This window comes from Mixophyes fleayi, chromosome 4, assembly GCF_038048845.1.
Source record: "Mixophyes fleayi isolate aMixFle1 chromosome 4, aMixFle1.hap1, whole genome shotgun sequence".
NCBI lineage: Eukaryota > Metazoa > Chordata > Amphibia > Anura > Limnodynastidae > Mixophyes > Mixophyes fleayi.
In genome coordinates, this window is record NC_134405.1 from 112,443,957 (window position 1) to 112,469,246 (window position 25,290).

The 25,290-nt window shown below is 39.1% G+C and overlaps 1 protein-coding gene across 2 annotated transcripts in view; it reads right to left on the reverse strand.

Annotated features, from left to right (window-relative positions):
* The window catches only part of WDR72 (WD repeat domain 72), a 247,424-nt gene that overhangs the window by 188,681 nt on the left and 33,453 nt on the right, over positions 1 to 25,290 (reverse strand). The window lies entirely within an intron of this gene.

Consider the following 25,290-nt stretch of genomic DNA (forward strand, 5'->3'; position numbering starts at 1 on the left):
GATACTGTGTGAGTAGACATGTCCTCCATGGTTTGGCAGGTGCCAGCTTTCTCCATTTGACAAAAAGAAAGTGGGTATTGTGTATAATTCAACATTTTTATTACTTAAATCATTTTGTGCAGCTCATGTCCTACACAAATGTGCAGATGTTTTGCATGATCATTGCAGATGCTATATTAAAATTGGCATGCACATGATAAAATATCATCTTGAGCACTGTCTGCTATAGAATTAGGAATGCCCTCCCCCCCCCAACGGACTTTGATTATATGCACAGAACTGTGTACATGTTTTACATGAGATGGAACTAAAAAAGGAAGCAAAAACTAGGTAAAAAATATTTCGGACTTAAAGTTGGTATTAAAATCTAGGGATTTTCAGCAGATGCAAGTTCTGAGCTGGAACGCAAACTTATAAAAGCATTGAAATATGTGATATCTTCCCCCTGTGTGCATAAATGTGATAAATGTTGTTGTCCATAGCCAATGGTCTAATCTGCTCATCATCCTGAGCCGAGATAAGCACGTTCACAAATGACTGGTGTAAAACTACAGGTGCACACAAGCAGTCATGTGATGTCATAGCAGCTTTTGCAGCAGTTTTCTTTTCTACTATAAATAACTCAGTAAACATAAGACACATTGTAAATCACTGGAAATCACATGTACAATTTGTATAAAGCAATAGAGTTATACATTCTGTTTTCAGTTAAAAAAAAAACCTACATCACAGTCTTAAACTCTGCAAATCCGACATAGACAATAACAACCAACTGATCATTATAAATATTAACAAATACATAATAAAGCATTTAGACCCAGTTTTCTTTATGATTTTAACTCACCCCACCCAAATCATTGCGCTAATTAGCAATGAAGGAAGAGCAGGTAACAGCAAAAATAGAAGATATTAAACTAAATTTCATTTCAAGATCTATTCATTAGTTTCTAGTTTATAAATTATGCCAATAAATGAATATAATATAGACTCATTTATCTCATTTATTTATACAGACCACATTTTTCCATCTCACTAAAGAATAGTTATGAAGTTAGTGAAAAGATTAGTGCTGTTACTCACATACTTCTTTAAAGTCCAGTTTGAATCATCCATGTCAAATAGATGAAGTAATATCACAATTCTTTAAAACTTGACGTCTCTAGTACATATCTGTATCATTGCAGAATTACGTTATTACATTAAATATAAAAGCTGACTGGAATAGCATGGACCACGGGATAATAAAGTGCATGAATTGTAGAACTGATTATATCACGCTATTGTTAAAAAAAAACCTGTAAGATTTGTCTTTACAAAGTCAAACAGGGCCAGAGGCATAATTGTGACTAATGCACTGAAGCTAATCATGACGTGTTTAACAGAGCCAGATCTGCCTGCTCAGGCATAAATATTTTACAGCTTTAACCCATTTACTTCTACAGTCTAAAAACCAATGCTCCACAGATTACTTCCAGGATAACGGTTACCAGAAATGAAACTGCCCAGTTCTGAACTTTTCATTTACAAACAAAGCCTTTCTATTAACCTTATTTGCTAATTTAAACCGTTTTGACTGTGATACACATAGCTGGGAATTTTTTAAACAAAGCTTTACCCTACAATGCTTTATAACATGACGCATTACATTGCAAGATCATACCGATCTTAAAGAACAATTGAATACAAATTGGCTTTTGTTTTTGCAATAAGCTCCCCTCCCCAAACCAGGGGCTGGCTGCCAAAATTTAGACCGGGGGACTGAAACTCGTCTCAGCAGCCTATTAGGAACATTGTAAAGGGCAAAAAAATGAAGACAGCTCAGTAACCCAGCCCAAGGTAGCCCACTATAGGGCCGGCCCCCCTGTATCAGATGCCATCCTGACTCCCCCCCCCCCCACGCCCAGCCAGTCACTGCCCCCAACTAACAAACCATGTGTGTCAAATACCAAGGACTTTCACAGTTTCACATAAACTCACTGCCGGTACTGCAGTCCCATGATCCTCCGGGGCTCCCAACCTGTAGTTTAAACTTGCACTGAAGTTGTCCAGTTACAGAGCTTATCTGGTGGGACAACATCCTACATCTACAGTAGATTACACTCAGAGCTCGTTCACATCTATGTGTAGTAAATATGCTTTTCAGCTGTTAACTATCACCTGAAAATCACATATGGTTTCTTGTGGGCTTGTTCCCAAAATTGCATTGTAAAATTTTAACGCCATGTTCAAAATGTTAGAATGCAGCATAACCTATATCTCTTGCATTAGCGTACGTTACCAGTGAAATAGCTTATAAAAGCGCAACACATGGGAAATACATTGTCTGCCTCTGAAATCATTGTCATTTGCCCATATGGGCATGTCTAATAATAAACATCCTATAGCATGTTGTATTTCCACAACAAGCAAAATGTTACAACTTTGTAAATCAATGGGGCAGCTTAAAGCTTTGTTATCTAAGGAGACATCTTTAGGGGCATATTCAATTGTCCGTGGGATTGCCGAAAATCCCCTGTTATTACGGTAATCCTGTGCGGAAAAACCGTTAATACGGTAATTTACTAGCTGGATTTCAGGAGCTGCGAGCTGAAATCCAGCGAGAGATTACCATATTAACGGTATTAGTTTTTCCACGCTCGAACCCACGGACAATTGAATACCCCCCTTAATCTTTATAATTCAAAATTAAACTTTGTAATCCACAGCAATTCAAATTTACAAAAAATGTACTGTATGATGCGAAATGCTGGCTAGGGCCACTCTCAGCAGAATGTCTGCAATCACATTCCAGCCAAAGTGGGAAACCTACTTGTGATTCACACTCTCAGTCAATTGAGGACACAATAATTCTCTGAGCACATCAGTTTGCATCATGATATGTTTGTTTTTTTTAATATTAAAGAAAATTTATAAGAAGAATGAAGCTTTTTTAAAAAATAAAGCGCACAAGGTTGTTTCAGGGAGTATTTATTTCATTACAACTATATTAAACACTTGTTTGTGAGTTTGTTTAATTTTTTTGTACTACAGTAATGTAGTGGAACAAAGTCTTTTAGACCCCTTACCATTACACTGTAATAATCTGGGACGGCAAAGTTTCCACTCCAGTAATCCCAGTCTTTACCATTGCCCCTGCCTCCACCATTAGAGTGGCAGGGAATAGTCCCAGCACAGGGCTAAGGGCTACTAGTGGTAGGTTGGAGACCTGCTCATTTTGTAAGCCAGCTCTACAATTGAGACGTAGGGCTAGATTTACTAAACTGCGAGTTTGAAAAAGTGGAGATGTTGCCTATAGCAACCAATCAGATTCTAGCTGTCATTTTGTAGAATGTACTAAATAAATGATAACTAGAATCTGATTGGTTGCTATAGGCAACATCTCCCACAGTTTAGTAAATATACCCCCTAGACTTGCACTGACGAGGCTGAGTCTGGGTCTAATCATATCAGGAGAACCACAAGCTGCTGCTTTCCCATAGTGTCTAGCATATAGCTTGTTTAATGTCTAGCAAGGTGACCCCCTGCTTGTTCTTCTCTTGCGTTAGTAGAATGCAGTCAGGGTTGCATACTGCTGCAGCTGGTTGTGGATTTTGCAGGAGACGGACAAGCTGCTTCATTTTTATTCATTTATTTATAGCTTTCTACTCAAATATGTTTTATCAAAAATTACAAGCCTCTTTGCAAATTAACAGCAATAATAATAACAATTTCAGGCAGAACAAAAATGAAATCTGCACAGAAAAACATGAATAATTCCGCACCTAAAGGCCAAATGAGGTTAATATTTTCTGTAACAATGTTGAAAATGTCACTAACTTCTACTTCAGGTTCACTCAAGCCCTGAGGCATCCCAGGTATGGTGATGCATTCCATCCTCTCTCATAATTATACAGAAGTTCTACATACATTCTTTAAGAAATAAATAAGAAACTTGTGACTCTCCAACTGTTGTGGAAATACAAGACATGCCATGCCAGCCTATCACTTGTTGGTTAACCCAGCAACCATTAAATCCTTCTGTTAGCTCTTTATCATCCCTTTCAGCACTGTCATTAAATATTGTCTGTTTTGTATTTTATGTATTAACAACAATGTTGTTTTATTGTTATACCATACACGCTTCTCAAAGTCCCCATTCATATTTTACGTTCTGCTCCCTAAATATTGGTTCTGCTCTGTTGATAAAATATGTGGTTCACAAAATTCCTGTGTTCTACCCAAAACAGGATACCTCCTTCTCAATTGTTCTTGCTCACCTCAATCCAGCTTCTTCTGCCACTCCTTAACTGGTGAAAACAATGACACCTTGTTTATATCAACTACAATCACATTGAATAAAGGTCAGCTTGACAATGTCTGATGACATTCCTGCTTTGTGCCAATTAAATGGACAGCCATTAAAGAGGACTTATTGTTGTTCAATAGTACATCAAAACTGCCTATATATCATGTCTGCCACTTGCTTTACTAGTGCTTACTTTTAGTTGTCAATGTTTCTTTCTTCTCATTTCTCGGCAGTCCCTCCCTAATGTCAGAGGAATTGTATGTAAATGAAGAGAGGAGAAAGATTCAGCAGGCATTGTAGTAAATTAAAAAGATAGATGGCCACTGACACCAGCTTTGAGGATTGATTATGGGCAAAAGCTGGTACAAATTACCACTTGGAAATCTTTATTTCATGTCGACAGCAGATACACATGTTATTTTACATAAGCATAATCCATAATTGATGCTAAGATATAAATTCCCTTGAGCTAATAACTGATGAGTAATGATGTTGTCATTTTAATGTTCATTAGGAAAATGTGTGTATTACAAGGTTTAATAAACCCCCTACTGCAATTTATTATTGATAGCACAAGTCATCTGTATAAAAGAATTAAACCTGCCTTCTTGTACCTTTAAATGGCGATGCAGTTTCTCCACTTCTTCACATATCCTTGCTATTTATCATAGGGAATACATTATTCTATATATCACATAGTATTATTATTTTTTCGTGAGGATCAAATATCTGATTTTCACCCATTAGAGGGCTCTGTAGCTTTGGATCTCTCTTTAGTCAGATAGCCCATGATCTAGTTATGTGATATTTATATAAGCAATATTCCCATAATAATTTTGTTTTAGTGATGTATAAAGCATTGTAATGATTTCATAGTGTGCAGGATTCCCCTTTACTATATTTAAGTAATACCTTCTTACAGAATTATGGTTTATTAGATTTGGCACATGATGTACTTGCCACAAAAAGGTATTTTGAGCAATTGTAACTGTTACTGGGTACTACTGCACCCCATAAATTGCTTTCTCAGTGCTGCCCTGTCCTTTAAAGTCTGATACTCGTATGCCTTTTCCTTATGCCTAAATGTAATCTTAAACTTTTTGTATGATACATTTTAGAGGAAAAACACCTGAGAGTGTGAAGAGTTCAGTAGACACATGAGTGATCATCATCATCATCATTTATTTATATAGCGCCACTAATTCCGCAGTGCTGTACAGAGAAATCACTCACATCAGTCGCTGCCCCATTGGGCTTACAGTCTAAATTCCATAACATACACACACACGCAAAAACACAGGGAGAACATACAAACTCCACACAGATAAGGCCATGGTCGGGAATCGAACTCATGACCCCAGTGCTGTGAGGCAGAAGTGCTAACCACTAGGGCACTGTGCTGTCCAATAGTGATAGAGCATTTTTTCAGGTACTGTTTGTAACTTGTTGACTGTAATAAAAATGCATGTGAAAGCTCATTTATAATACCTGTATATAATATCTGTAACTATGAACACATTACTAATGGCGCAATGTGGTGAGACATAGGCTCTTAGTCTAATGCTGCCTACACACTACTGGACGATTATCGTACCAATCACACAATAAACGACTGTTGGGCCTGATATTGCATTAGTGTGTACTCTGCAATGATCAACAATTATCAATCCAAAGCTCATTGTATTGTTTAATTTGATTCTTAAACCGGACTAAAAATCTCGTTCAATGACAGAACAATGTCCTTCCAATCCTGCAGGGTGTATGCGCTCACAATCAGGATCTCCATAGAGTTTACAGAGTCATGATCTTTTCAGCAGATAGTTATGATAGTTGAAGAACACAGATCTGAGGGTAAATCTTTTAAAACATGTATAGTTTTTTACTAAGGCTTACACATTGTACAGGCGCCAGGTCCTCTTATTGCCCCCTTAATAGCAGGAATGTAACTGTCGCCATTTTAAGCGATGTACAGCACAGTGCCGGCATCTTCTGATGTCTGTGTTTTTAGGAACTATGCCGGAAATGTTGTGTGTATCTATTTGAGTAAGTGTGCATTTTATACATGTCGTAATTACAGCATTCTGCATTTTGATATCGCTGTAATTTATGCCGCAATTTCGGTAGTCGCACTTTCCTACCCCACCCATCCAAGGTGACTTCTAATATCTAAGCTCATTTAAAGTAGGAGATGCATTATATCTTAAAATGAACACTGAAATGATGAGATCAGAACTATAAACAATGACATCAAACACTGTGCTGATATTATTTACAGGAGTTTATACATATGACATCTTATTGGCATTATAAGCATATTATGATTCTATTCAGACCTCATTCATTAGGGCACACAAAATAAAAACATACAAAAATCGGGCATACGCATGTCCGTATTCAACAAAGAGCAGATGTAAAGATACTTCTGTTTATGGATACAGGTCTAGGTTCGCTCTGTGGTGCAAGTGATATGACTGAAAAAGACGAACCTTGGAGAGGCCCACAGCTTGAATCAGAAGCTGCTGCGTGCGTTCGAACTTGGCACGCCCTTACTATACATTGTCTACATGCAGGGCCATCTTTTCCATTGGGCACGATGGGCAGCTGCCCGGGGGCCCCACGGGCAAGGGGGCCCCATAGGCACGGCTCTTAATGAGAACAAATAATCCACCTGAAAAAAAAAAACCTACAAGGGTCACTGAGCAAGTACATCTATCTATCTCTATCTCTATATATCTATATCTGTATCTGCATACATCTACATATCTATATCTATATCTAGGGGCCCCGGTGCACTGCTTTGCCCGGGGCCTATAATGTTGTTAAGATGGCCCTGTCTACATGCATACGCCTATATCTCTCCCCGTTCCACACATGAAATCGTAGGCTGTAGTAAGGGTCCTTTGCAATCGAAGACGATTTAGACGTTGCTGCGTTCTCTGGCATATGGTTCGTTTCTGGGCTTGTGGGTTTTTGTTCCTTAATGAATCAGGCCTTTAATCTCTAATTATTTACATTAGGCAAATACAAATAGAAAAAAGAAAGGAAATAGGTTTAGAGTGCCTTTAATGTCATAGCACACTTAAGATGTCCTGCAACGTTAGACAATTAAAATTAAGTAAGACAACACAAGGGCCCTGATTCATTTAGGAAAGTAAAGCAAAAAAAAGGAGTGTCTTTGCACCTTGGCAAAACCATATTGCATTGGAGGGGAGGTAAATTTAAAATGTGGGGACAGATTTATAATTGGGGTAGGGCATGTCCTATGTCAACTTTAAATTTCAATGTAAAAATAAAGCTACTAAGAATTTGTTTCCTACATGAAAAAACAAACAGTACTTTCCTTATGTGCAAAATAATAAACTAATTTGCGCCCCTTTGATTGTGACATGGTTTTGCCAAGGTGCATATTTCCTCCTTTTTTTGCTTTCCTTTACTTAATGAATTAGGACCAAGAAGCGCACTTAAGCTACACGAGTAATGTTTATGCTGCAATACGTTATCTTGGTGAACTTTAAACGAATTAATTGCTACATGTTCTATAGCTAGAGTATTAAACATTTTAAAAAATTATATTGGGATAAGGTTTATTCTACATGGTTTTTCTGTACAGACTTGAGCTGTCATCCTAATTTGTGGCTTGGATCTGCAGCTGTATTGTGCACTGTGTAATAAAGTAAGATGCTTTATTCCTTCAGAATTGGAGGGGTGTACAACATGTTGGAAAGAAATATACTTCAGACTCTTTTAACACTCGTGGTTGCTCCATAGATTTAACTATAAATCTATTAATATATGAGATATACCGTCATCACCGAGATGGAATCTAAATGCTACAATAAAAAATAACTGATGAGCAGCCATAGAGATGACCTCGACATCCCATCCACCCACCTACAAAAAAATAACAGTAATTTACTGCGCAATATTATGAGCTTTAGCAGTTTCCAGGAGATGTTACCACTTGTGACAAAATAAAGAATGTGTTCATAATTCATATAACCATCCCATTAAGCAAACTTTTCATCTCTTGTCAGTGCTCAGAGAGGAAGGGTATTTAGATTGTGTGTTGCAAAATTTCAATTCACCTTCCTGTATTACATAGTGCTCCTATATGATGATAGAACATGCCTTATTTTGCTGTCCCTTTCTAATTAACAGGAAGCAATGTATGGAGAGGTAGCCTATTTCTTCTTGTATGTGCTAGCAGCTGCTCTGCAGATCACAGTAAGACAAAGAAAGCCAAGAAATGGTGCCCTTTGACTCTACCTTGCCGTGGGTCACAGACCAGCTGGAGGGGGTCGCAAAGAAACATGGCACATGCTGTGTCCTTTTCTAGTAGGTCCACTTTTTATTTGACCATAATGTTATGTTTTATGGATTAGCAATCAGCATACTTCAAGTCCCCCCTCTCTCTCTCTCTCTTATTCTCTTTCTCTCTCTCTCTCTCTCTCTCTCTCTCTCTCTCTCTCTCACTCTCTTTCTCTCTCTCTCGTCATATTACATAAATGTTCCATTTCACAAAATAGCAGTAGTATATTTATTAATCATGTTTTTCAATTCTATAACTGCAGATCTATCATAAAATCAGCTCATCCTACCTGTCAATCACGCCGGCACTATATGATTTATGGGCAAAATAACAAAAAAAAATAGCATTTCTCTCACCATTAAAAAGGAGTTGGGAATTACTGATTTATTTATTTATTAATGATATTGTGCCATGTGCATCATGCAACAGAAAAACGTCATTCAAATTTGGGCTATGAGAGCACCTGCATTTTAGCACACTCTGTATAGTAATTCCTTCATGGCTTCCAAACCAAACTTCAGAGTGCGTGATGATCTCTCTCACTTACAAAACGCAGCTGACTATAAATTATCTAAGATGCGGCAAGGCATAAGATGATTCTGATTGTGTTATTATGCCCCTGTCCACTCGGTGTTTACTAGAGTTAGGAGGAGGGGCTTAATGAAGTCATTGGCGTCAAATGGGAGGTGCAAGGTGCAAATTGTTTGATGAAGGTAACTGGTCTATTCATGCAAGGGTGATATCATTTGGGGTGGATGCTCCTGTCTAGAGGCGATGAGGTGATGATACAGGTATCTTAACATATGGGCAACTTAAAATAAACACATAAATGTAAGATTTTTGCAGCATTTTGCAACATTTTATATGTATGTTTTGTAATGCAAAGGCATTCAACTCTAATGACCCCCTAAATGCTACATTAAGATGATTAAAGAACATAATGACACAAGTGACAGATCATCAACTGTTTCTGATTTATTGTAGTTTTGAACAAATCAGTAAAAAGACATCATAACATTACTTACATTTGGTAATACAGATATTACAATTTGACTTGCTCATCTCAAAGAACAGCAACAGTTTTTAAGGCTGGATATATGGTGGCACACAGGAGTGCACCAATGCTGTTGTTTCCAGTTAGAAAAGTGCAGCGTTTCTAAGAATCATTAACCTCATGTGCCGGGAGGAGCGTTTCCTCTTCACTTCAACCTTTTACCATGGCCTCAATAATGTGCCCATTAGTGAGATAGAATATCACTTCCATGTGGCACCAGCCTTACTGTTTCATACTTGTCCAACTTATCATGTAGTCTTTTTCCCAATGTGTCATGTCTATGTGTGTACTACAGGTAGTCAGTTGGACCTACCTACTCATCAGCTCTCTGAGGTGGGAACTGAAATTACACCCTCTCATTTCTTTGCACTTTTGTGATTCTTCACTTAGCTACTTTCTCAAAACTAGGGATGTGCACCGGCCACTTTTGGTGTCTCGTGTTTTGTGTTTTGGATTCGGATTTGCTTGAGGTTTTGGGTTCGGATTTGTTTTGCAAAACACCTGACGAAAGGTTTTGGTTCGGATTTAAGGTTTTGGATTCGGATTTATTTTCACTCCTACGCTATTATTAACCTCAATAACATTCAATAACAATCATTTCCACTAATTCCCAGTCTATTCTGAACACCTCACACCTCACAATATTGTTTTTAGTCCAAAACGTTTCACCGAGGTAGCTTTCTGGACTGCATAGTGCAGTGGTCCCGATACACAATTTGGTACTGGGGCCACAATACCTCCGCCTTCAAATGGTCTGAATTCCACTGCACAGCTGCCTGCTCCTACATCCTCTGCAGCATATACAGGGTGTAGTTCGAGCGTGTCAATACCTCTTGTTTTTGACGATGACAGGTCATTTTCATTAATTTATGATTTGGCAGCAACAGTCAACGTTGTTTAATATCTGATACGCCTCTATCTGGACTGCATAGTGGAGTGGCCCCGGTACCCAATTTTGTACTGGGCCACAATACCTCCTCCAACTTTCAAGTGTAGTGTTTATAATTTATAAAAACTACAGTAGTTATAGCACGTCAATAACTCTTGTTTTAGAAGACCATGGTACAGAGCATTCATCATTGAGATCCCATCAAGTATGTGAAAGACAGACAGCGTCGAAGTGTTATTTGTTGACTTTGTTAACCAAAAAATTGTCCCTGTTGCAAATATTCGTGCAATGAAGAGTGACTTTTCATTTAAAGGCTCAAGCTTTCAAGTGTAGTGTTTAAAAGTTATAAACACTACAGTAGTTCAAGCACGTCAATACCTCTTGTTTTTGATTATGACAGGGCATTTTACTTTTGGTTTAATTTGTTGAATTTGTTTTAATTTTGTTTTACTTTGTGCTCATGGCAAACGACTGTTGAATGGTCACATAATGGCAAAAAAAGAGTTGCAAGATGGAATTGTCCTTGGGCCCTCCCACCCACCCTTATGTTGTTGAAATAGGACATGCACACTTTAACAAACCAATCATTTCAGCGACAGGGCCTACCAAACAACTGTGGCTGAAATGATTGGTTTGTTTGGGCCCCCACACCAAAAAAGCTATTCATCTCTCCCTGTACAGACTAAACAGGCTCTACTGAGGCAAGATGTCGTCCTCATCCTCAACCTCTGATTCCTCTCCCCCTACAGTGTGTACTTCCTCCTCCTCACACATTATCAATTCGTCCCCGCTGGACTCCACAACCACAGGTCCCTCTGTACTATCTGGAGGGCAGTGCTGTACTTGATTGAGGAATTGATAATTTATTTTTATGAACATCATTTTTTCAACGTTCTGAGGAAGCAACCTCCTTCGCCGCTCACTGACCAGGTTCCCCGCTGCACTAAAAACTCTTTCCGAGTACACACTGGAGGGGGGACAACTCAGGTAAAATAGAGCCAGTTTGTACAGGTGCTTCCAAACTGCCTTTTTTTCCTGCCAGTAACATAGCAGTACCACTGGACTTATACTGGTGAATCAGTGAACTTTGTAATATTGCAGTACCACTGGACTTATACTGCTGAATCAGTGAACTTTGTAATATAGCAGTACCAATGGACTTATACTGCAGAATCAGTGAACTTTGTAATATTGCAGTACCACTGGACTTATACTGCAGAATAAGTGAACTTTGTAATATAGCAGTACCACTGGACTTATACTGCTGAATCAGTGAACTTTGTAATATAGCAGTACCAATGGACTTATACTGCAGAATCAGTGAACTTTGTAATATAGCAGTACCAATGGACTTATACTGCAGAATCAGTGAACTTTGTAATATTGCAGTACCACTGGACTTATACTGCTGAATCAGTGAACTTTGTAATATAGCAGTACCACTGGACTTATACTGCTGAATCAGTGAACTTTGTAATATTGCAGTACCACTGGACTTATACTGCAGGATCAGTGAACTTTTTAATATAGCAGTACCACTAGACTTATACTGCTGAATCAGTGAACTTTGTAATATAGCAGTACCAATGGACTTCTACTGCAGGATTGTTTTGGGATATTTTTTTTTTTTTTTTATAATTACTTTTTTTGTAATTTTTTTTGACATTTTTTATAATTTGGGAATAATGAGGAAATAACAATGCCCTTAGAAGGACAGAGCACAGGACACAGCACCACTGGACTGAGCAGAACACAGAGCACAGCACAGCACAGCACAGAACTGAACAGCACGAGATATAGTAGGTACAGAGGACCACCTAACACACCCTCCCTCTACCCTGATCAATGCCCGAGTGAAGATGGCGGCGACTAGCGGGGAATTTATAGGATCCAAGTATCGCGAGATCCGACAGCGGGATTATGACTCAGAGCCTCGGTTTCAGTTTTGCAATTGGCGGGAATACCTGGATCTGTCTCGGATCCGACCCGGATCGACAACGTTCGGGTGGGCTCGGATTTCAGAAATCCAAGTGCGCTCATCTCTACTCAAAACTATTTTAAACCACAAAATATATTTCTTATCGAATTTCCTGGGATACCAAATGTGTGTGTATATGTATATATATATATATATATATATATATATGGGAGATTTGGTTTACATTTGGGGTCATAATGAAATTTATACTTGTAATTATTTCTGGCTCTGGCTTATTTGCGGTAAAAAATGGTTGAGATGCAATGGGCAGGGCTGATCTTTGCAAATCCCTGGCCCTGTGTGATATCTAGAGATGCTCAGGCTCGATTCCCCGAGAACCGATCACACCTGAACTTAGCAGAGCCGAGTCTCGATACTTTTGCACGCCCCCAGAATTGAAAAGGAGGCAAAATGTCATTGTTATGTTGTCGGGACTCGGATCTTGTGAGTTTTGGATTCTATAAGTAATGCCCTCCACAGCGATCCAGCACCATTTCACAGAGGGACCAGAAGGTGTATCACAGTTCTTGGCAGTCTCTAGTGCAGTTGGGCAGTGTCATAGGTAGAAAAGAAAAAGGAGGGCTAGCAATGTTCTGCAAAATTTCCAGTAACATTCAGGAGAGCTCCATTGCTAATTGTCATTAGAAATGGAAATAATAGGTCTGGCAGACTCGGTCTTCTAAATCTGCAGTCACATTGCACTGTGTTATATAGGTAACATACAAAGAGAACAGCTCCATTACTCCATTGCTAATTGTCATTGCTGAAATAGAAATAATAGGGCTGGCACTGTTGTTCTTAATCTGCAGTCACATTGTAATTGTTATCAAAATGGATTCACAGCAGTACACAGAAGAGCAGGAGCACCAAGCAGCTGCTGGCACCAGTTATGACAGTAATTCCTCTACTTCATCTGCTAAAGCCTATGTTAAAGCGCATAGTGTTTTTAAGTCAGGGAAACAGAAATGTAAAAAAAACACTGTTATCTGCAGAAATTTTTTTTTTGCCAACATGCCATTCTACACACGCAGTGGCAAGCAAAGATTGAGGCCTTCACCTTTCACTATGAATACTAGTTCTGCAACTGTCACTGTGGCATCTTCTTGTAAGGTCAGTCATGACCAACCAAGACCTTGTCATCCGGACTCCAAAAGTGGTGTCCAAACACTTTTACATGTAAAAGCCGAGCTGGAAGCAAACAGTAAGGCATTAGAGGAAAACGTATGTTCAGATTCAGAAATGACACAAATCCCTGAGGAGAGTCTATCCACGAGTGCTATGTGTAATCGTGATCATTCTGATAGTGTACCCATAAAGAAGGCCCCTTTCAGCATTTCTGCAGATGTGTGCATGAACAGCCCAAGTGTAGCCGGTGATACACTAATTGAGGATGTCACTTTGGAATTACAACAGGGGGATATTTGTGTAACCGACGAGGGTGCTAATGAGGATGTTGATGAGGATGATGTTGTTTGTATAAGTCCTGCACCGGTGGAAGCAGTTCTGGAACGTGATAAGAAGAAGGCCATTGTCATGCCTGGACATAAGACCAAAAAATCCACTTCTTATGTGTGGAATTATTTTTACCCAAATCCTGAAAACAGTTGCCTAGCAATCTGTAGCATTTGTAAAGCCACAGTATTGTAAGCATGGATGTCTAAATCGATGTGTAAATGTATTACCTTCCACTTTGCTGTTGTTTCATCAGTATTGCACAAAGTGTTTGTAATCTGCACTTTACGTCAAAGGTGCCTAACTATATTCTAATTTTTGGGAATTGGGGCTGATTCGAAGCTCAGCGATAAGCTTGCCTTTTGCTGTGAATTACAATGGCTTTTTTTAAGTGCATAGTCTGGCACCCTGGATTGGTCTGGGTCTGATAAAAGCAGGAATCCCGGGGGAGGGGGGGGGGGTGTCAGGGGTCAGGGCTCGTCGACCTGTATTAGCTGTAGAACTGCCACAGTTATCCAAGGAATGGGTGGAACGATCAAATGAACCATAACTGATTTTATGATCCAAGGACAATTTCATCTTGCACCACTTTTCTTTTCTGCCACTGCTGTGTGGAAATGTTTCCTAGATGTACTAGGAACTGCCGTGTGTTTGAGTCATTGCTCTGTCGCTTAGCATCCAGCCAGGTCGCTGCAGTCTTTGTTTGAAATTGTATAAAAAAATAATATTGTGACCTGTGAGGTGGTCAAAATTGACTGCAAATGACTTGAAATTAATGCTATTGAGGTTAATAATAATGTAGGGGGGAAAAAGCAAAAATATGTGATTTTAGCAAGCAAATTGTGATTTTAGAAAAAATCAGGATCCAAAACCAAAACCAAAACACACAAGGACGGTTTTGCCAAAACCAAAACCAAAACATGACGTTAATCCAGATCCAAAACCAAAACCAGTACACGGGAGTCAGTGAACATCTCTAGTGATATCCATTGCGGTTTCTCCATCACATTGAAAGGTGTGTGGTTATTGCAGATAGTATGTAGATAGTCTCAAAGACGGTTATATCTGGTGCATAAAAAGATCTGCCAGCCCCCTCTTCTAATAAATGTCACATACATTTCCTTCCCGTTAGCAGATCCCTGGAAAGTGTATGCTGAAGGAGTTATTCCTGGGGCTCCTCTGTTTCTGTGAAACCGGTCTTGGCTTATGCTGTTGGAGTCTGCAAAATGGGGATGTGAACCTGCAGACCAAGAGGTCTTGTAGCTTCATGTTGTTTTATATGATCACATACTCATAGGCTGCACATGCAGAAGTTGCTTTTACATATAGTGTAAGTATGTAAGTATATTTAAAATAAAAAAAAACACAATGGCACCCCTCAACTGCCCTGGTAATTAGAGCAACGATCTGCGTAATTTACGGAAGGTACCGGCATACAATCTATGCTATGCTAATAAATGTGCTTTAAATCATTAGTAACACTGACAAAAACTATCTATACTAGAGATGTGTACTGACCCCTGTGTTTTGGTTTTGGGGTGTGGTTTTGGTTCTAAAATGTCTTTGTGCTTTTGTTTTGTTGCAGGTTTTGCCACAAAAATTGCAAAGAATAGTTAAATGTGTTATTTTGAGATGCTTTTGCTCCTATATTATTATTTATAGCATTAACATTCATTTACAGTGATTTACAGCCTACTTTCTAATGAATCTTCTCCACTTTCCAAATGTTCCTTAATTTTACAGCGAGCTGGCTGGCTAAAACTAGTGAATACGTGGCAGTTTATTAAAAGATACAATCACCATTTTTGCTTTCATTTTGATTTACTTCAATTCCATATCTCACATTATAAGTCGACATTACGGTCCTAAATTTGGCGCTTTGTCAGGACAACCACATAGAACAGAAAATACGGATATTAAAAATACATGTTTTGCAAATGTTCTGATATGGTCATTGTCTAGCTACATACCCTAAAGTATCAAGTCAGATGATATCTTTTCCATAAGCCTTTAATGCTTTCTATGTAGCTTTGTATACATCTTGTTAATTTTGCACATTTTTTCTCTCTAAATAAAGAATTTATATCAAAAGATGATTGTCTGCATATCACTGCATAATATATGAGGCAATGGCTCCCTTGTATTCTCTATGAGGAACTCCAATATAACAATATGCATTACAACCTGGAAGATATAAACCCAGAAGTACACAAATAGGATTCCACTGTAACAACCAATTCCTAGGAAAGTCACTGAGATACCTGCCTAGCAGGTGTGTATTACCCATGAATACCTAATACATGTACCAAGGAGGTGCAGTAATGCTCCTCCACTAACAAATGCACACTCCAGCGGTATGCATTCCAGTTTGGAACGCACTTCCTGTATAACAAGCGCTTTGGTTCCATATTTTTCCGAAAACTAAGTTTTGCCTTTTTTTCATATCCGATTTTGGCGTGAAGAATCGAGATTTAGACTTTTGCACTTCATCTACTCTGCTCTGGTCAACACATGCAAATACTATGGACATAATTTATGAAAAGCAGTGGGTGCGCGGAGCAAGTCACTGAAATTTATCATGAGAGTGATGGGACATCTGTACAGTCTTTATTACATATAACACTTCTATACGTTTGTTCTTACATCACTCAAACAGCATGTAGAAATATGTTTCCCTGCTGCTTTGTATATGGAACATTCAAAATGAGTCCCATTAAAAGTATAGGACAAGACCTGGGGCTAGATCTACTAAACTGCGGGTTTGAGAAAGTGGAGATGTTGCCTATGGCAACCAATCAGATTCAAACTTTAATTTATTGAGTGCATTCTACAACATGACAGCTAGAATCTGATTGGTTGCTATAGGCAACATCTCCACTTTTTCAAACCCGCAGTTTAGTAAATATACCCCTGATCTCCACCAGCTCTTAGCTGGTGCAAAATTCAACTGCCCTTGCAGAATAAAAATGGCTATACAATCTTTCACAATGTACCTTCTCCACTTGTTTATCTTATTTTAATAGTAAAAATGAAATAGGTACACCAATATGCCTTTTCCGTACTTAGCATACCAAGCTCTGCCCAACATCTGGCATGTGGCGCTGCAAACTTCCACAGCGCTGTTCTGCAAACCAATACCCTTTAGCTGTGATCTAGGAGCAACGGCGACAATCAAGGCTTGTGACATTGGATTTTATGCCTTTATGACACATGTAAATAATCATGAGTATTAATGAGAGAGTGAACATGCTGACTCATTGAAGAAATCAGAGCCCCAACAGCAGATGAACAAGTAGTAAGACTTCACGGGAGCTAGAAGGTTCAGCTTATACTAGATACATTACAATAGATGAAATAATACATGGAAAGAGCAGTAGCACCACAGTGTGGAAGATCTATGCCACAGACACCTGAATATAATACAGAGCTAAAAACATGTACCAATAGCATGAAGTGGCAATATAATTAGAGCAACTAACTACTAAATAGCATATTGTATTTTAGATTGATTTCATATAAAGCATTGTACGATAAAATAATATAAAGCTAAGGTTGGAGCCATATGAGAGTGACTGAATGCTGTTTTTCCTTTCAGAAAAATATTTCAAGCTGTGATCTGCTCCCGTGGTCACACATTGCTCGCTGTGCCATTAAGTCTGTTCCATCTGTAACATTGCTAGCTCAGGAGTACTAAAGAAAAGTAACTTTACCGTATATTATTTCTTTTGTTTACTGGCAGTCTGTCCTTGACTGAATACATTCCAATATCTAAGCATGTTTCTTTGATTGCAACTGTCAAGCATATAGAATCATCATTGCTTGTCATTAAAGCAAGACAATAATTGCTGTGGTACTGGGCTGATTAATTTAGACCCTTCCTACAACTCCACCTTTAAAGGTTTCATATCCACCTGCATTCATTTACTTTTATTTACTAGTGTTTTTAACAATGCAACAGAAGCTGAACCTGATCACAGTTTTCAGGCATTGTCACTTAATGTTTGTATTACTTCCGCATGGAAAATTATAAACTAGCTATGACTATAGCCACCAATTATCACTGCTGGAAGCAATAGACAGAGAGACAAAATACAGCAGGACACATCCTAGAGCACAATTCCTAAATATGCACTTATCAAAAATGATAGCTTTAGAAATGATGCCTTTCAAGAATGTTGAATCTCCATCATTTTAGAAATTGATAGCTTCCATAGAACCAAGTTGGCAAATACTTAGTAATATTTTTCAAACAAAACTGTACTTACTTTATATGCAGACTTTACATAACCACTAAGTCTTAACTTTTAAACATTAAGCTTAGCTTTGGGTTGCTGTATTGTGTTGCTTGCTGTTCTCATAGAGATTGCAGATGACTGCTAAGACATGGTTAAGGCAAATCAAAGCAGCTCATTAATATTACTATTTTTTTTACCTATTCTTTTTTACTATTAATCTAATAAATACATAATCATCTTTTTTATATATAACAGTGCTCCGCTGCTGAGATATTATGGGTATGGATCATATAGCCATGGATATACTAAGGGAAATGCAACAGACTTTCAGCCATCCCATACACAGGACACATGCACACATCCAGCTTTGGCAGCTGCCTTTCAAAGGGGATCTCAAATTAGTCTGTCAAATTGGCTTTAAGGTTCAAAAATTCACATTAAATTCTCAAACTTAAGAAACACTTAAAAATTCAAGCTAAATTTTAGCAAGATGAACAGTTTCAAAACCCCCAAGCTTGTTCAAGCTTTGTTTTTCACATTGTATCATATTTTTAATGTTTTTAACATTTTTAACGATTTCACAATTTGATTTAAAAGAAAAGATTCAAAACACCATAAAATGTAACCAAGCAAGCTTGAGCAGGCAACATTTTATAGTTTATAGTAGGTCTTTTGTTTTAACTGTAACCTGCAAACTTGAACTTTGAACCATAAATTCAGTGCCATAGTCAAACCCAAACTGACCCCAAACTCACAATTGTACTGTTAACATGTTTGAGGCCATTGAACTATCCAAATCCAGTGAATTTTTAACCAGTTCCAATAATACATTTCTAAATTCTGGGTGAAAATTATTCCCTTCAAAGTCCTGCCAACTACTGATATAGGCCACATTATTAATTTACACTTTCAATTTCAGTCTCATATATGGCATAACTAATTATAAGAGTGAGTTGAAACACTTATGCCTTTTGCATATTTGAACATTTTTTTTACATGGGTGCATGTAAATGTCCATACCCACAATAAATGCACTAGGATGATACAAAAGCCCTGAGCCGTAACTTAAAATGTTAGTACCTGGGGTGAGAAGGAAAGCTGCAGGCAACCTTAGCCTTCAATTTTAACCAAATTGACCTAAAATATTCATAAACTGTGCCGCCCTCTTCAGCATTGCGCCCTGGGCGGTCTCCCTTCTCGCATAGCCCTACTTACGGCCTAGCAAAAGCCATTCATTTGGAAGTATAGGACTCTGGATTACAGCACTTTTTGAGTTCCGGTGAAAAGCAGTCCTGTATTGGGAAGAAAGAGTCTCTATTCTCTATTGCCCAGTGGTAGTGAGGCAATGCCCCCCATTATAGTGCACTTTCCACTTTAAATATTAGTCCTTTATTTCCAAGGTGCAAAAGTGTGCCCAATAAAACATTTAGTTAGGAAAACTTTGATCCTCCCTGCTCCTCCCTTGAAAAGATGCAATTTGCACCTTATGTAATCTTTGTTACTTTGATGCACAGACCCATATGCTTCCAAATATACAGGCACATTTGCACATAAAATAAATATATATCACAAAACAGTATTTGCTATGTGAGCCCACATGTTTACAGCTTTATAAGTGACCCTTAGAGTCCTTGTCCTGTTCCACCCAGAACATAGATCACGTGACTGCCATCTGCCTTTTACCAACTAATGACAGGTGTAACTGTCACGTAACAAGCAGAAATAGCCACTAGCTGGAACTTGCGCAACACAACAGGGAGGAAAAGTCTCTAATGAGTTGTCGGTAGTAGTTACAAAACCCAATGAAGCGCTAGGTAGCCTTAACCCCAATGTGGCAGGGACTGATGTGTATGAGTTCTCTGTACAGCACTGAGGAATTAGTGGCGCTATAAAAATAGCTGCTGATGATGATGATGGTTGGGGCAAATAGAGGATGGCTTTTTACAGGTCCATCTGAGGACCAACAGCGGAAACGAAGTACCCGAAAAAGGGTACCTGATAGAGTTCAAACAACTGAACTATAGGTGTTTTTCTTGAAGACGAGAAGAGAATCACCTTAACGTGTTTTTGGTGAGAGGCAAGGTCCTGAGAAAAAATCTGGATGTCATTTAGATGGACGACTACTGACTGGTACAAGAGGTCACTAAATATTTTGTTAATGAATTCTTGAAAAATTGCTTGGGAATTGCAGAGCCCAAAATGCATCATGAGGTACTCGTAGTGCCCGTCTCTGGCATTAAAGGTGGTTTTCCATTTGTCGCCTTGACGAATCCGGATCAAGTTATATGCCCCTCTGAGGTCCAATTTAGTGAAAATCTGAGATCCACTGATGCGGTCAAATAGCTCCGAAATGAGAGGGAGCAAATACTGATTTTTGACCGGTATGGCATTCAACTTGTGGTAGTAAATACAAGATCTAAGGTTTCTGTCTTTCTTTTTAACAAAAAAGAAACCTGCTCCTGCAGGAGAAGTGGATTTGCGGATAAAACCAAGTTCAAGGTTCTCAGAAACATATTTGGACATAGCTTGGAATTCTGGGGAGGACAAGGGAAATGCCCTACCACTATGGATACTTATGCTTGGAATATGTTCGATTGGGCAGACCCAGGGTCGATGTGGTGACAAGGACTCAGTGGTGACCTTGCTGAATACATCCAGGAATTCAACGTAAACTTCTAGATGAACCAGCTAACGAGAGGAGGTAAAATAAGGAATCGAAATTTTAGAGGGTATAACAGAGCTCAGACAATGTTTCTTGCAGTTGTGTCCCCAGAAGGTGACTTGTTCTCAAAGCCAAACTGCGGCGAGTGAACCTTAAGCCGAGGTAGGCCTAGAGTAACAGGATTAAGAGACTGAGGAAGAATTAGGAAACTTATCCATTCAGAATGGAGAGCTCCTACTGACACCTAGACTTGGCTAGTGACATGATTAATGGAGCTGTTAGTGACTCGGATACATCTATTTCCGTCAGAGCAATGGGCTATGGCAAAGAAAGTGTAGAGAGATGAAGCTCTGAAGCCAGGTTAGCAAATATGAAGTTTCCTGAAGATCCAGAGTCCATAAAGGCTGTCAACTGCTGTGGGCCATCAGGAGAAAACTAAATTACCGGCATACTAAATTTAGAATCTCTTAAGGAATAGGGAGTAAAGGACTTGGATCTTAGGACGACCCCCCAAACATTGCCAAGGATGGAGAGTTTACTGGCCTCTTGGAACAGGAGGAGAGTAGAAGACCACACAATGAACACAAAGATGATTCTTGATGTGTCTGTCTTGTTCCTCTTGAGAAATGCGAGAGCAACCTATTTGCATGGGTTCTTCAGGAAGAGAGATGAGTGACTGGAAATGAGGAGCCAGGCAGGGAAAAGATCAATGGGGCTGATGACGTTGTGGAGTACACTTTTTGTGGGGGTTGTCCATCTTGATGCAGAGAGAAAACAGCTCCTCCAGCCTGCATGGAAGCTCATGAGAGGCCAGGTCATCTTTGATGTGGTTGTTTAGACTCTGCCAAAAGGTGGCTACATGAGCCTCATTGTTGCAGGGGTGTTCTGAGGCCAAGGTCTAGAATTGTACAGCTTATTGCCCAGCATAAAGAGATTCTTGTCTTAGGGCCAACAAATCAGAGGCAGACAAGGAAACACAACCTAGTTTGTCAAACACCTTACGAACATTTTTTATCAAGATAGAAGAGTTTTGTAGCATGAGGTCATCTCGTTCCCAGAAAGGAGAGGTACATGCCAGGGCTTGACCATACAGGAGGGAAATAACGTATGCCAGTTTGGTCCTTTCAAAAACAAAATTCTCGGGAGCAAGCTCAAAGTGAATGACACATTGATTAAGAAACCCACACATCTCTTGGGATCACCATCATATTTTACTGGAGATGGAATGCAAAGACCCTTGGAGCTAGGGGTGCTGACAGTAGGTGTAATGCAGCGGTAGTAATCATTACAGTGGGTGCTTCTTGACTTGCAGGAAGGGACCCCTGAAATGTGTCTAGGTGGGATATGACCCCTTGGAGCCATTGTAGGAGTTGAGATTGATTGGTCTCTTGTTGTGCCACCCTTAGGGTCAAATGTAGCAGGTGGTAACAGGCGTAAGGTTAGTCCTGTCTACTCATATTATGGCCAGAGTATACTGTCACATAACAAGCAGTAGTGGCCACTAGTTTGTATTTGCGCAACTGGACAAGGAGGCACAAAGTCTAACGCAACCCTGGTATTCATCAGGGACCCCGGAAGGGAGTTTGGGCTTAGCTGAAGAGGGTGCGCAGGATGCAGTTCTCCGAGGCAGTCACCAGCATTGTGATGGGAGTAGACAGTCGTGGTGGAACAGATCTGGGCCAGGCAAAATATTCACAGGTGGTGATCCAGAGCATAGTCAGGTCAAGCCAGAAGTCAAAAGCCAGAGGAGCAATAAGGTACCTATACTCTGGCTCAGTGGTGCCAGATGCTGCTATTTAAAGAGGAAGGTGAGCCCCTCTGGACAGCAAGATTTCGGCAGTCAGACACAGCTGACCACTGACCAATGGGAAGCAGCACCTTTTGCACATGCGAGCGCAGTGTGTGGCTGGGAATAGAAAGGAAGCGTCCCGTTGATAGGCAACGGGGCACAATCGTCGGAGAAGGCACCTAGTGACAGTGTGGAGACAACGCTAGACAGGAACCCTGGGAAATTATAAATATATAAAACAGATATGTAGTATAATCATGCAAATATTACTGCCAGGGGACGTTGCCATTCCCCAAATTAAACAGCTAAAATACACACCAATAGCAGAAAATAAAACATACTGACCATTAATTGTGTGACTAACAGAAGCCCCGGTTGGTGTAGGCTAAAAGCCAACATCAAACATATATAGACCAATATTTAAGTATACTTTAATTTTATAAACATAAATGGTAGAATTCATACTCTGGGAATTGTCTAATTAATACATTTGTTTTATTGTGCAGTAAAAACAGCAATTAAACCATACTAATTGCTAAAAGCACAGCTTAGTTATTCAAAATACAAAAGAACACCACTAACCACCTAGCCAACCTATCATCTCTGGCAAAAAATTAATTGACAACTTTCATGTTACATTGATTCCTTCGCACAAAAATATGTAAAACTTTATTTGCAGGACATGAACACAGATAGTCCAATTTTTAAAACATATGACATGGCTACAAGATCAATGGTTTGTGATTAGTGACATCACCTCACTCTACACAGTTATCACTCACAAACAAGAGCTGGAGAGTGTTACATACCTTTTACAGAAGGATTCCACACCAGATCTGACACAAGCTATCTTTGTCATTCAAGAATTTTTGGGGTAGAATTTATTCTACAAAAAAATTATACATGTTTTAAAGGGGATTTCTACCGCCAGAAAACCAACATAGCCATAGGGACTATGTTTGCCCCTAGCTATGTGAATCTATTCATGAGCAAGTGGGAGGACGATACTATCTGGTTGAGATATATTGATGATATTCTTTGCATTCGGAAAGGAAGTCCATTCTGGAATTCTCAATGCTGACAACAGAAATTTATACAACAAAGTATAAAAAAGCATTGAGTTTCTGAATCCAGAACTGTTCATTGAACAGGACCAAACTGAGAGAAAAAAATAATAATAATCTGCAGATGTTGACAGATTATCAACCATTGGGTGTCACCACAAGTGGCTGAAAAACATATCAGTAGGGTTTAAGAGACTTACGTGACAATTGTTACCAAATCACCAATTACAGAGCACAGGGGGAACACCTTAAGCACCAAATTCAGGATTACAAATATGACTCACAACGGATAAATCAAGCATTTAGTGAGACTGAAATTATAGATGGAGAAGTATTTCTTACCTATAATGACAAGTACAAAGTCAAAGATAAATATACATCATTACCCAGTACAGCAGGCATAATTTACAAATATATCTTAGTTGTCAAAACAATAATCTGTATCTCTATTAATGTGGTTTTCAAGAGATTATAATCATAAAGGGTGGGTGGCCACCCTTTATGATTATACCCTAGTTTTGACAAATAAGATATATTTTTGTTAAAGGTGCATGAATGAGTATGTTGTATTTTATGAATCAGTTTGTTGACTCTTGTATATCTATTCAGTAGTATTTAAATCTAGTTGTTTATTATGAGTTATTTTTCAGATATCTATATCTGTTTATATCAAGTTTTTTTAATAATTATTTTATTGGTGAAATAAAAAATATTTTTACTATATAGAAGCACAAGATTTCCATCATATTTCTGAAGATTCTTTCTAGCATTTGGCGCACCTTTCTTGATGTTTCATAAATAGGGAACACCCAGGTGCAGGAGATAATAGTAACACAGGTTAACCCCTAGTAATAACAAAGGAAAAGGCACAATAGCAGCACACCTCTGGTGAACAGAGGTACTGCCAGGTACACATAATATAACAAATCTAAAATCCATAAGGCAGGAGCTGCCAATGCAAAGCAGCATGCAATACAGAGGGCTGCAGACAGATCCTGACAAGTATGTAAGGAGACCCATGAAGCCCTTAAAAGTAATCTTTCACACAGCTCCAAAGCTGTCTTTTCGCTGGTCAAACTGTCACGCTTCAAAGTAAATCACAGCTATATAGTCCGGGATATGATGAAGCTAGAAAACACAAATAAATAGTACGAACCAAATATAGTTAAAACTGCACAGGGATTTCTGACAAGGCTGAATTCTGGTTGCAAGTGACACTGCAAACACAGGGAGCAAGGTGAGAGAGATCCGGTGAAGTGGTGTTAGCAGCAAAATGAGAGGGTCTGAGGGCACAGGTGCAGCAGGAGAACAAAACCATAGGAAGGCAGCAAAACAACAATGACCAACACTGGAGAGGGAGAGAGGGAGATATAAATAGGGAACACCTAGGTGCTGGAGTGTCACTCACCGGACTGTGAGTGCTTCTTCCCGGACATTTAGGAACCGTGGCCGTCCTCCATCCTGAGGGACTGCGCATGCGCAGCCCTTTCTATACCTCCAGTGTATGTTCCTTTAACTTAATTGGCAGATCAGGCAACCTCCCTATATTAAGCACCTGTGGTCAACACCACGT